The sequence below is a fragment of the Oryctolagus cuniculus genome, chromosome 7 (genome assembly GCF_051225735.1).
Source record: "Oryctolagus cuniculus isolate XC-2025 breed Fujian yellow rabbit chromosome 7, ASM5122573v1, whole genome shotgun sequence".
Taxonomy (NCBI): domain Eukaryota; kingdom Metazoa; phylum Chordata; class Mammalia; order Lagomorpha; family Leporidae; genus Oryctolagus; species Oryctolagus cuniculus.
Window position 1 is genome coordinate 129,665,418 of NC_142873.1, and position 13,754 is coordinate 129,679,171.

A 13,754-nucleotide genomic window follows, 5' to 3' on the forward strand; every position below is an offset into this window, starting at 1 on the left:
AAGCAGAATTGGAACCTACAGACCCAGCGCTATCAGCCTCCGAAGAATCCTGAGCTTTTGAAGCCTTACGTCTGTACATATCCTGACTGTGGGAAATCTTACTCAAAGTCTTCCTACCTCCAGATCCATAAGCGTAAACACACAGGTGAGTGAGGACCCAGACATAGGGGTAAGGGGTTTGGGGCCTTTTAAATTTGTTTATTTATTTATTTATTTAGAAAGAGTTACAGAGAGATGGGGAAAGACTGCTATCTTCCATCTATTGGTTCACTCCGCTAGAAGGCTGCCACGACCAAGGCTGGGCCAGGCCAAAGCCAGGAGCTTCATCCGAGTCTCCCACATGGGTGCAGGGGCCACTGCCTTTTCTAGATCATTAGCAAGCAGCTGGTTCGCAGTTGGAGCAGCTAGGACGCAATCTGGTGCCCATATGGGATGCTAGTGTCTCAGGCAGTGGCTTTACCCACTATGGCTCTGGCCATTGTGGACAATTAGGGAGTAAACCAATGGATGAAGACCTCTCTCTCTTTCTCTTGTGTAACTCTGACTTTCAAATAAATAAATAGCTCTTAAAAAAAAAAAAAAGGCAGGGTGAATAAAGTAGTCCTAGGACAGGCTCTGGTCGTGGGCCAGAGTTGTTCTGTGGCATGGATTGTATGCAGGTGATGGAACAAGGAAGGAATATGTTTGGCCCCTTCTTCAGGTTCTTGACCCTGCCTCTACGGGGACTGTGGCTTCATGGACCCCATTCTAGAACTAACAGCCCTGGACACCCTCCGTTCACTCTTGTTCCTCTTCTTTCTTCTCCTCGTTTCCTTTCTTCCTCTCCTCCTTCATGGTTTTCCTCTGTCCCTCCATCTCCTTTTTACTCACCCCCTCCAGGCATTTCTGCTCTGACTCTTCCTCCCAACGTGCCCCAAACCCTGTTATTCTTGGTCACTTCCCACAGCGCTGCCCGCCATGACCCTGAGATAGGAGTCTCTCCTTGTCTCTCTTGCAGGGGAGAAGCCCTATGAATGCAGTGAGGAAGGATGCCCATGGAGATTCTCCCGCGTGGACGAGCTCAGCAGACACAAGAGGAAGCACTCTGGGGAGCGGCCCTACACGTGTACCAAGTGCGACAAGAGCTTTGCGCGATCTGATCACCTGCGACAGCATCAGAAAGTCCATAGATGATTTCCACCCAGAACTATGAACTCCTCAGCCCGAGAGGAAATACATAGGGCTGAAAATTTCTCCCTTATTATTTTTGCTTTCCTGATCATCAGCACTTTGCCAACACGGTGCATGCTTACTATTATTGGTAAGCTTTTTAAAACATTTGTTATTTTTTCTAAGATGTGTGGATTTTCATACAAAAACTGAATCAAACAGAACTTCATAGAATCAGAAACAGTCTTTATTCGTTCCCCTCTTGCAGGGTAACTGCTTTAATGAGGGTGCTATGAATCCTTCTAGATCTTGGCTGTACTTGCAAAACTGCCGTGAAAGCTGCCCGTGCCAAGGTGCAGTCACATCACACCCAAACCATGGAGGTCATGGAGGAGGGGACCTCATGCTTCCATGTCTGAGAGCAGAGCCTTGACTCCTGAAGGTCCTTACGCCTTACAAGAACTCTGTAATTCCATGTAAGTTGCTTCTATGAAGATCTTTGTTTTTCATACTTATCTTTTAAAAAAAGATGTTATATACTTGAAAGGCAGAGTTACAAAAAGAGAAGCAGAGACAGCAGGCAATCGTCTGTTTGCTGGTTTACTCCCCAAGTGGCTGCCCTGGGCTGGGACTAGGGCAGGCTGAAGACAGGAGCCAGGAGCTTTTGGGTCTCCCATGTGGGTACAGACACCCAAGGATGTGGGTTTTCTAAGGATGTTCTGTGTTCTAAATTTAAGGAAAGTTTTTCGTTTGAACTATCTATAGCTTGTACCGATTTGATAAATATTCTTGTGTGAAGAATGGCAACATTTTTATTTTTCCCTGTCTGGTCCCGCCAAAATTTGAAACTGTGACTATTCTTATTTTGTGACAATATACTTACTTGCCTAAGTTCAATAAGAATCTTCTCTCTTTTTACTAGTGCATAATTCCAAACAGCGAGTTAGCAGCAGCAGAGAGCGGACCCCAGAGAGCCGTGAGCACCCGATCAGCGCCACCCTCACGCCCGGGAGGAGCCGCAGCCGCCAGCAGCGAGGCCGAGACCCGCATCCATCTGCACGACACCCTGAAACCAAGCGCGCAGGGCGGTGGACCCAGTGAACTGGTTCCATGTGCGAAACGGCTCTGGTTCATCCAGGGGAAGAGCACGGAGGAAACGTGTTTGTACCCAGCCTGCGTAAAGGAGAATTACCCAGGGAGGGTCTCGGCAGTGTGGGGCGACACTGGGGTGTGGGCAGCAAAGGGTGCAGACCCTGGTGCAGCTCCAGGACAAGGCGGCCAACGTGCTGCGGCCAGGAACCCGTGTAGATTCGGTCGCCCCTTGGGGAGAACCCTTGTGGACACGGCCCCCGCCTTGTGGAGAACCCTTGTGGACACATCCCCCGCCACGGGGAGAATTCTTGTGAACACGGCTCACGCCGTGGGTGAGAACCCTTGTGGACACAGGCCCCACCTTGGGAAGAACCCTTTTGACGCAGTCCCCGCCATGGGGAGAACCTTTGTAGAAACTGCCCATGCTGCTACTGGGGAGAACCCTTGTAGATGCGGCCTGCACCGTGGGGAGAACCCTTGTGGATGCGGCCCTTGGTGTGGGGCCCGCACTGTTGCACACAAGGTCCAAGCTTAGGGGTCCATGCTGTGAGTAGCAGAATCCCAGAAGAGTGGGAGTGGGGAAAAGAAGGAAGGACCCGGTCCCCGTACCCTCTGCAAGTGCAGCCCCTAGGCCGTGGCCCAGGGCGTTCCCACCCTCCCGTGCAGAAGTGATGGAAGGTGCTGGCGGGCAGGTGGTGGGACAATGCGGAGCAGGGAGACCATGGGCGCGGGCTGCGGAGCAGGACTCACTCCTCACCGAAGACAGCCTGGAGAGGACGGAGGAGCACCAGCAGCTGACCCAAGGCCGCCTCCCGCCAAGGTTCCCACCTACGTCCAGAGGTGGGGCAGGAATGAAAGCGGAGCCAGAGACTCCAACACCGGTGGCTGTCCCCACCCCAGCAGTGGACAGACAATTGGAGCTGCACCTTCCTGATTACTGGAGCGCATTGTCAAGGCAGCTTGGGATTTTTATTATCTTTTCCTGAAGATGTCCCTTTTTGGTAATAACAAATGTGTTTAAGAGAAAAAAGCCTAGTTTTTCTCAGTACACCTTTCAAGAGTTTTAAATTGCTTCCTATCTGATCAAGTTGAGATGTTTAAGAACTTTACTTTTATATTTGCAGTAAAAGTTTGCAACTTGATTTTTGAAAAAGTGAAACTTCAATCAGCTCTTGTTAAAGGGTTTAAATTAAAAAAAGAAAACAACCCACGTTGGTTATGTCACTGAGGTTTTGAGCACGGACATGGGATGAGAGCAGAGGAAGGCTGAAGTCTGCCTGGGTTTGGCTTCCCAGCCTCCAAAGAAGTTTATTTTCATTTTTATTTATGTAGAAGGCAGACAGTGGGAGTTCTGTCCACTGATTCTCCCTCTGAATGCCTGTGATAGCCTGGATTGGGCTGAGCTGCAGCCCGGACCTGGATTCTTGCCCTGTGTCTGCTACCTGGGCTGGCAGGGACCCAAGTGCTCGAGCCATCACCTGCTGCCTCCCAGGTGTGTACCAGCAGGAAGCCAGGACTGAAGGTGCAGTCAGAACTCAAGCCCAGGCACTCTGCTAGGGGATGGGAATATCCCAACTTGCATCTTAACTGCTCAGCCCAAGGCCCATGCCATTCAACAGATTTTTAATTCGAGATTCCTATGTAGTTAATTGCTATTTTTGAAGCACTTGTGTAAATAATCAGATTGGGTCTTTTGAAACTAAATTTAGTTTATAAACAAATTACGTCTTATTCTCTTTTGTAAAACTAGGGGAAACTGTAGAAAAGTGGTTTAGAGAAAAACGATGTCTGTCTGCTGGTAGAGTGTAACCCTGTCTGTTGTTTTAGAGTTATTCTCTCTCTAGATGTTGGACTGGATCCTGACTTCTGGTTTCCTCCAATATGTGGCTACCACTCTCTAGCTAGGAAGAGGACTGTGTTATAAGACATAATCAGGCTAATCATTTCACGAGCTCCCTCTTATAGCCAAGAGCCAAACAAGATTTGTTTGGACATCTGAGTTCTAGTTTGTCACTGATGCAAATATGACTAGAAATTTACATTAAATGCCCGTACGGATTCAACTTCAATGGCTGTTGCCACTCAACCACACTCACTCAATTTCTTTGCTGAAGTAGTCTTAGGTATCAGAATTAGTCTTAATTCTCTAGTAGGCAGCCAAGATGGCTAGACTCATGTAAATTCTGGGGGAGCTGAGAGTAGGCTGAGTGGCTACAGTAAGTCTCACCCAGTTCTTTGATTTATTTAGCTGGTTCCCCTTCAGGCTTGGGTTCATGATTTTAAACCATTTTACAAACTGAATTTATCATTTGACTATTACTTTTACTTTGCATGGTCATTTCTGAACATTGTGCCTGATCCTTGAAAGTCTCTGAAGTACAACTCCTAACTGGATAATGCTGGCCCACCTCTGAGAGAGGATAGCCAATGCCATGGAACAGGCCAAAGTGATTTTAACAAACTCCAGGCAGCCTGGGTTCTGCCAGCCACTTTTCTGGACCTTGTCACTCAAACATGGGCAAAGACTTGACATCAACTCAGTTTCCAACCATTCCCAGATCAACCAGAACAGGTCCATCCTGGCGTCGAGGGACAGTCAAAACCACACTTGAGATTGGGTGGTCGACAATGCTTTTGGAGAAGAAGATCGAGCACAAGGGGGAAATGGCGTCCCCTACGTCAGACCCGAACCAAAGCAGAGCTGGGAGGTCCTGGAGCTGTCCTGCTTCTGCGTCTCAGAGAATTCCTGAAAACACAATGTCACTCTGCCCTTTAAATAAATAACTTTTGAAACAGAAATATGTGTAAGTTACATGTGTTTTCAAAATGAGTGTCTGCAAGAGTTAGGTGTTGCCATGGCCAGTGAGGACAGCGAGCCAACCTGGAAGCAATGATCGTATTTACTCGCAGCCCCATGGTAAAAGCAAGAGGCAAAAAGAAGAGGGGCTGGCTCACTAATGTTCTGAGTGACAGTGCAGACAGGAGAATCCTATCTGAAGGAGGATTCCTACTTGTCTAGGGAAGGCAGGCCGGAGGGGAGGAAGAGGGGAGAGTAACAGGAGTGGTGAAGGCGAGTTTGATGGCAGGAGGTAGGTACCTTGGCCAAGGCTGTTGATAAGGAAGCCTTGGTGGAGGCCCCTGGGAGGTTTCTCAGCTGAGGGCCCAATAAGGAGACCTTTGAATGAAGGCGCCTGGGCTGGGATGCAGCTTGCATGCGAGCTTGGCAGGCCGGTGATGGCGGAGCCTGGCAGTTCTCTGGGTGGCTTTAGTTTACTAGTCAACATGGTAGTGTGTGGCCTACAAGGATACAGTGCAGAACTTCATTCTCTGTGACTGCATCAGTCTTTTTTTTTTTTTATGACAGGCAGAGTGGACAGTGTGAGAGAGAGAGAGACAGAGAGAAAGGTCTTCCTTTTTCACCCTCAATGGCCGCCACAGCTGGCGCGCTGCAGCCAGCGTACCACGCTGATCCGAAGGCAGGAGCCAGGTGCTTCTCCTGGTCTCCCATGGGGTGCAGAGCCCAAGCACTTGGGCCATCCTCCACTGCACTCCCGGACCACAGCAGAGAGCTGGCCTGGAACAGGGGTAACCAGGACAGAATACGGCGCCCCAACCGGGACTAGAACCCAGTGTGCCGGCACTGCGGGGCGGTGATTAGCCTATTGAGCCGCGGGGCCGGCCAGAATACAAATAATTGATTTTATACCCAAAAAGAACTCCCAAAAAACTTTTAAAAAAGAAAAAAATTCTTTTTATTTGAAAGGCAGAGTTACAGAGTCAGAGGCACAGAGAAATTTTCCATCCACTAGTTCACTCCCCAAATGGCCACAACAGCTGGAGCTGGACTGATCTGAAGCCAGGAGCCACGAGCTCCCTTCAGGTCTCCCACACGTGTACAGGGGCCCAAACCCTGGGCTATAGGCCTCTACTGCTTTCCCAGTCCAGAAGAGAGCTGGGCCAGAAGTGGAGCAGCCATGTCTCAAACTGGCACCCATATGGGTTGCTGGCACTGCAGGCAATGGCTGTCCCCACTACACCACAGTGCCGACCCTAGAATACTTTTCAGCAGACATGTCTTAATCTCTATGCCAAGCGCCTTCCCCTAAACTTATTTGAAGTTTAAAAATTCTATTTACTGTCACTTTTTAATTTGATTCATTTATTTTCATTGCACTGGGCTGGGAGAGCATTCTCACCTTATTTGATAGGCAGAGAGACAGAGGTCTTCCAGTCACTGGTGTATTCCCCCAAATGCCTGCAACAGCCAGGTCTGGGCCACACTGAAGCTGGGAGCCAAGAACTCAATCTATGTCTCCCATGCGAGTCATAGAGACCCAAGTATGTGGGCCTCATCTGCTGCCTCCCAGAATGTGCATTCGTAGGAAGCTGGATTGGAAAGAGTAGCCTAGACTTGACCCAGGCACTCTGATAGAGGATGCAGGCATCCCAATAGATGACTTAAGCCATTGCACTAAACACACCTGCAACTAAGCTTACTTTTAAAAAAATTTTATTTGAAAGGCAGATTTCCACAGAGAGAGGGAGAGATCTCCCATCTGCTCCTTTACTCTCCAAAAGACTGGAGTTCCAAACTCCATCCTAGTCTCCCACAATTGCACAGGAGCCCAAAGATGGAGCCCTTTGCTGCTGCTTTCCCAGGCACCATTAGCAGGGAGCTGGATCAGAAGTAGAGCAGCTGGGACTCCAACTGGCTCGCCCCAGGTACATTGAGGCCACTAATGGCTCAGACCAAGACAGCCACACAGGATGGGATCAGTGTGGGGTGGGAGCTTGGCTCCTCTCCTTGGCAGCACTGAGCACACTGAGAATTTTTGTCCCTGGTCTTGCTGCTGTGCAACAGAGGTAGGGCACCTTCGTGTACCTCTGACCCCCAGTGTCCCACACGGGGTATGACCAAGGGTTTATGTGCAGGAGGTGGGGGACATGGCTAACTCCCAGGAGCCTTCCAGGTCCGACTCAGGCACCTCCTTGTCTCCATGTTCCTTGGCGCAGGTCCCTGAAGGCTTGATGCTCTTTGTGTTGCAGACGATTGCAGGCTGACTCTCCTGTGAGCTCCCGGCTACTGGGTCCAAGTTTCTCGACCTGGAATGCTCTCCCCTCTTCATTCCCCTGCTCCGTGTATTCCAACATTTGAGGAATGACTAAACGGCACACTCTAACTAGACACCAGAGTCACCTCCTTCAGAGCCTCTGACTCTCCTGAAGGGGGCCCTCTCTCCTATGACCCCTGGACCGAGGTGGACTTCTCTGCCCCTAGACCCAGATGGGCCGCTGAACACAGAAGCCAGGCCTCCCTCACCTCTGTGCCATCCCCGGCAGTGTTAGTGCCAAGCTGGCTCAGGCAACACCTAGAGAAAGCACCCCCTCCTGGGGAAGAGACTCACCCCTGGGGCAGACACAGCCTGCATGCGATTCCAGCCCTGACAACTGCTACCTCGGCCCAGTTCCTTTCTCACCATTAGCTTGCTGGTCAGTAAAATGGCCTGCTGAGTCCACAAATGAGGTTCAATGCCACCCAGCTGAGTCGTCAGGGTAGGCATTATCCCTTCAACCTGAGAGAGAGAGAGCAGGGCAGGCTAGGACCCTGAACATCTGGTACTTGGTATTCCAGGAACCTGAGCCAGGTGGGCGAGAACAAGGAGCTACAGAGGGAGTGGTCCTTCTCGGCTCCAGTATAATGTCCCTCTGTCCCCCCACGCATAAGTCAACTAGAAACAGCCCAAAGCCTGAACAAAATACTGGTGGCTGGTGAATGCCAGAGAGAATCTGAGAAAGATTATGTGGATGATAAATCGAGATTATGATAAGTCAGTTATGTTTTATTTGGGAGGTGCATCAGAACTGGGAAAGTAGAAGTGGAATATGGGAGGTATCACAAGGGGCTCCATCGCCCAGCTCGGCAACCTTGAGAGGCACAGCAGGTATGTCCAGCAGCTACCTCAGGTCTCCCCAGAGGCTGCACTGTTCTGGAGCAACCAGGCCTTGCAGAAATGCGTGGAAAGACAGGAAGAAGGCAGAACTGATCTGCCTGGCTCTCTGCTACTTTCCATTCCGTTTAGTCAAATTGCACCCATGGCTGTTAACGTCCCTGCAGTCCCACGTTGCTAGCAGTTGCTCAGGAGGACTCTGCCTTCCATGCCCTGCGGTGGGGCTGCCATCTGTGTCTGAAATGGTGACAACACAAAAACTCTAGACGTGTGGCAGGTGAGTGCCAGAGAGGATCTGACGCTGTCCATATGACAGGTCCAACACAGGCCACTGCTGGGTTTCTCAGTTTCCAGAACAGGAAATAAAGCATAGTGATCCAAGATCTTTCCCAAAGGCACAGGACTAGGAAGTGCTACGCTCAGGGCTTCAACATGGTCTGGCTCTGGAAACTGAGTGATCAGGAAAAAGAAGTCAGGTTTTGTTCAGCAGGCGAAACAGTCGCTGAGGGCTTTCAAGCTGGGGAGTGACATGAGATGATGAACCTTTCAATGAGCTCCAGTCTCTGCTGTGCTCCACGTTCCATCTGGCTCACATTGGCAGAAGCAGGTGGCTCCAAAGAGGTGAGGGCATCGAAATCGTTGTGGAGGTTTTGAGGGGACCCTGACTGAGTCCAGAGCTGCATTTGGACTTTAAAATAGCCTTATAATCTTCTCTGTCATCATCCAAGCCTACACCTACCAAGGACATGAGCTGGGCAGAGGTAGGCAGGATTTGTGTACAGAAGAGGACATTGACCTAAAGACCAGGAAGAAGAATATCATCCATCTGTTCGCCATTTGCCTATGGGTCTGGAGATCCTGGCATCCGCTGATGAATCCTTTGGTGTTGTCTGAGATGGTCAGACCTCATGAACTGTCAGCCGCACTGCTCACATCTGTGTGGTCGGTATCTGGTGTGTATCCGTGAGTGTCATGTGAGCTCGTCAGATCGGAAGAAAGACCAGTTACAGCCTTCCCACAGGCATTTATAGAGCCTGTCACCTAGGGGGTGGCAAGAGAGATGAAATTAAGAACAGACCAGCGGGTGGGGAGGAAGGGGTCCAACTACAAGAGGCAGAGAAGGGTGGGGAATCAGAAGGGAAGATACAGGAACGCAGTGAGGGGGCAACACAGCAGCAGTAACCTCCCCATCATCTTGGCGGTCATTAGGCACACAAGTCAGTGGGCCTACATCGCTTGGTGCCAGGCTTAAAAGGTGAAGGGCTAGTGCTGGGGCTATGAGGCCCAGCAGGTTAAACCAGTGCTTGCAATGCTGGTGCCGGCATCCCATATTTGGGCCCTGGTTCAAGTCCCAGCTGCTCCACCTCCTGTCTAGCTCTCTGCTAGTGCCCTTGGGAAGGCAGCAGGGGATGGCACAAGGACTCCCACATGGGAGACCCAGGTGGAGTTCTGGGCTCCTGGTTTCAGCCTGGCCCAGCCCCAGCTGTTATGGCCATTTGGGGAGTCAGCCAGTGGCTAAAAACCTCTCCCCCTCTCTTCATTCTCCCTGTCCAACAAATCTTAAATTAGATGTGTTTGTGGGCTAATCCCAAACCATTACAGAAACCCAAAGCCCAGACTCCTCCACCCCTACCCGATTCCCACCCCCCACCACATTCACCTGTGTGCTTGTGGGACATCACTGGGATCCCGTTGGAGGCAGACACTGACAGCCCGCTAGGGGGCAGCGCTAGACTCCCACTGGAGGGCATGTTTACCTCTGGAATCCTGGGCTCTAAGGGCATCATCTGAGGCATCATCATGCCTGGCTGAGGGGGGAGCACCCCCTGGTCATAAATCATCTGGGGAGAAGGGAGAGTGGCCTGGGAGCTGTAGCTCATGCCATGCTCCTGCAGGTTCATGCCAAACTACGACCCCACTCCTCCTTCACCCAGCATGGGTGCCTCAGCAGGCAGCAAGGGGGCCCCCAACATGTCTGTGCCCTGACTGAAGTGTTGAGTGCTGGGCAGGCCATAGCTACAAGGTTCATTCACTCCACTGCTTCCGGAAGATGGAAATATGTCCAACATGAACATTGACCGCTCTGTGTCCTTGGGGGGAGAGAGAGAGAGAGAATCCAGTGAAACCCACTTCACCTCGGCTTTCAACTCCACATAGCGCTCCTTCCCAGTTTAGAGCCATCATCTCTGGCCTGGAGCTTCCTCCCTGGAGACGGCTCTCTGGCTCCTGGCTGGGCTCACAGGAGCACAGTGGATGCTTACACACGACTGTGCCACCTTTCCTCCTTTGCATGTTTTTGGTTTTCATTTCATACAAAGCCACAAAAAGAATCAGCAAAATACTCCCTACCTCACATCTTTAGAAAAACACTGAGAAAATGTACGGACTACAAACTATGACTGATTGGTGTGAAGAGTAGCAAAGAAGGCATTCGTAGGAGACTATCTTGAAATAGGATAGATCAAAGAATCCTATCTTTTACATAGATTTTATTTATTTATTTAAGCGGCAGAGTTACAGACAGAGGAAGACACAGAGAAAAAGGTCCATCTGCTGGTTCACTCCCCAAATGGCCACAATGGCTGGAGCTGCACCCATCCAAAGCCAGGAGCTTTTTCTGGGTTTCCCACATGGGTGAAGGGGCCCAAGGACTTGGGCCATCTTCTACTGCTTTCCCAGGCTGTAGCAGAAAGCTGGATCACAAGTGGAGCAGCTGGGTCTCAAACCAGTGCCCATATGGGATGCCAGCACTTCAGGCCAGAGCGTTAACCTGTTGTACCATAGCACCTGCCCCAATTCATTGTTTCTTGCTCTTTAAAATTTTATTGTGCTCTAACTTACTTTTGTAAAAACTTGTATTTTGTGATTTATTTTTGTTTATTTGGAAGGCAGAGAAACAGAAAACTCATCTGCTGGTTCATTCGCCAAATGCCCACAACAGGCAAGGCTGGGCCAGGCTGAAGCTAGGAGTCAGGAACTCCAACCAGGTCTCCGGGGAGGGTAGCAGAAATCCAGGTACTTGAGCTGTCACCTGCTGCTTCCCAGGGGATATTAACAGGAAGCTGGAATTGAAAGTGTGTGTTTGGGGGGGGGGTGGCAGAGCGGCACTGTGGCATACTGGGTAAAGCCACTGCCTGCAGCGCCGACATCCCATACAGGTGTCAGTTTGAGTGTCGGCTGCTCCACTTCTGATCCAGCTCTGCTGTGGCCTGGGAAAGTGGTGGAGGATGGCCCAAGTCCTTGGGCCCCGGCACCCATGTGGGAGACCGAGAAGAAGTTCCTGGCTCCTAGCTTTGGAACTGCACTTTTCCAGCCATTGCAGCCATTTGAGGAGTGAACCAGCGAATGGAAGACCTTTCTCTGTCTCTAACTCTCTAGCTCTGTCTTTCAAAAAAATAAAATAAATTTTATTTTTTCAAAGACTATAATTTTACTTATTTATTTATTTGAAGGAGTTACATGGAGAGAAGGAGGGCAGAGAAAGAGGTTTTCCATCCACTGTTTCTTTTTCTTTTTTTCTTTCTTTTTTTCTTACAGGCAGAGTGGACAGTGAGAGAGAGAGACAGAGAAAAAGGTCTTCCTTTACCATTGGTTCACCCTCCAATGTCCGCTGCGGCTGGTGTGCTGCGGCCGGTGCACCACGCTGATCTGAAACCAAGAGCCTGGTGCTTCTCCTGGTCTCCCATGCGGGTGCAGGGCCCAAGGACCTGGGCCATCCTCCACTGCACTCCCGGGCCACAGCAGAGAGCTGGACTGGAAGAGGGGCAACCGGGACATATAATGGCGCCCAGACAGGGACTAGAACCCAGTGTGCTGGCGCCACAGGCAGAGGATTAGCCTATTGAGCCACAAAACCGGCCCATCCACTGTTTCACTCCCCAACTAGCTGCAACGGCCAGAGCTGTGCCTATCTGAAGCCTGGAGCCAGGCGCTTCTTTCGGGTCTCCCACATGGTGCAGGGGTCCAAGGACTTGGGCCTTTTTCTACTGCTTTCCCAGGCCATAGCAGAGAGCTGCATGGGAAGTGGAGCAGCAGGACTTGAACCAGCACCCATATGGGATGCTGGCACTGCAGGTGGTGGCTTTACTTGCTACACCATAGTGCCAACCCCAACAAAGTAAATTTAAAAAAAAGAAAGATGTGGAAACATGATTCAAACCTAGGCATTCTGATTGGAATGCAGGCATCCTAAGTGGCATCTTTTTTTTTTTTTAATAAAAGTATTTATTTATTTGAAAGGCAGAGTTACAGAGAGGCAGAGGCAGAGAGAGAGAGAGAGAGAGGTCTTCCATCTGCTGGCTCACCCCCCAGATGGCCTCAATGGGCAGATCTGCACCTATCCGAAGCCAGGAGCCAGAGCTTCTTCCAGGTCTCCCACGAGGGTGCAGGGGTCCAAGGACTTGGGCCATATTTCATTACTTTTCCCAAGTCATTAGCAGGAAGATGGATCAGAAGTGGAGCAGCCAGGGTGTGACCAGTGCCCACGTAGGATGCTCGTGTCGCAGACTGCAGCTTTACATTTTATGCCACAATACTAGATACTACAAGCTAGTTTGACAACAATAAATATTACCTAAAGAAAAATGGGAACTGAACTTATTATTTCACAAAAGGGCAAGAATTAGAAAACAATTTAAATACACACACAAACACACACACACACATGCACAAACACAAAATCTCAAGGCTTAGTCACAAGGGAAAAGTAGAAGCTACTTGGCAGGTGGAGAAGAAGCAACACTGTTGCACTCTGAAGTGTCAGGTGAAGGTTGTTACAGTGGCACTCATTGTTCCTGATCGAGGCTTCCTTTGGGAAGGTCTCTACCTTCACAAAGCAGTACCCCCAGCTGCTCTAGCCCTGCCCAATGTCCTCCTTCAGATTCCACAATCCAGGCCAAGAGTGATGCTGCCCATGGTGAAGAGAACCAGTCCATCCTGCAGATCACCTGCACCATGAAGATGCCCAGCCAATCTTGCTTGTCCTCAAAGGTTGCCATTCATCCCTCCCCGCTTTCCTAACCTCACATCCATCTTCACTTCCTTCCTGCTGTCCCTGTAGCCCTCAGACGGGATCAGACACCAAGGTGGCTGGCTTACAAACACGAATTCGGCAGAGCCTCAGTCTCTTAGGACAAGTCTGCTATGTTCTGCCTTTCATTGTGGTTCAGCACCTCTGATTCAAAAAGAAAACAGGCAAAGAAAACAAAGAACAGAGTGAAGGAAAAGCAGAAAACCCACAAGAGATACTATTGTGGAACAATACAACTGAGACCAAACAGATCAGTTGTACAATGAATGTAAGTGAGCTTAACCAACCTCTTAAAAGAAAATCAAATCAAAGGAGAACCAATGTGAGCATCATGGGGCAGGTGTTTGGTCTAGCAATGAAGACACTGGTTAAGGTATCCGTGTCTCAGGGTGAGTGTTTGGCAAAAAGTGAAGCCTCCCCTGGGGGGCTGATGCTGTGGTGTAGTGGGGAAAGCCCCTGCCTGCAGTGCCGGCATCCCAGATGGTGCCGGTTCGAGTCCCGCTGCTCCATTTCTGATCCAGCTCTCTGCTGTGGCC

General features: G+C 50.2%; 2 long non-coding RNA genes across 3 annotated transcripts in view; one reads left to right on the top strand and one right to left on the bottom strand.

Moving 5' to 3' along the window:
* The window catches only part of LOC149125733 (uncharacterized), a 33,804-nt gene extending 33,690 nt beyond the window's left edge, over positions 1–114 (bottom strand). The window contains exon 1 of the long non-coding RNA XR_016237384.1: positions 16–114. This is a non-coding gene — a long non-coding RNA (uncharacterized LOC149125733). The remainder of the gene's footprint in view (positions 1–15) is intronic.
* On the top strand, positions 6–5,011 carry LOC149125734 (uncharacterized). Of its 2 annotated transcripts, XR_016237383.1 has the most exons (4): positions 6–145; positions 998–1,300; positions 1,418–1,625; positions 4,800–5,011. It is a non-coding gene; the product is annotated as an uncharacterized LOC149125734 (long non-coding RNA). The 2 variants fall into 2 exon arrangements; XR_016237382.1 differs by having other exon boundaries at positions 998–1,625.
* The last annotated feature ends 8,743 nt before the right edge of the window (positions 5,012–13,754 follow it).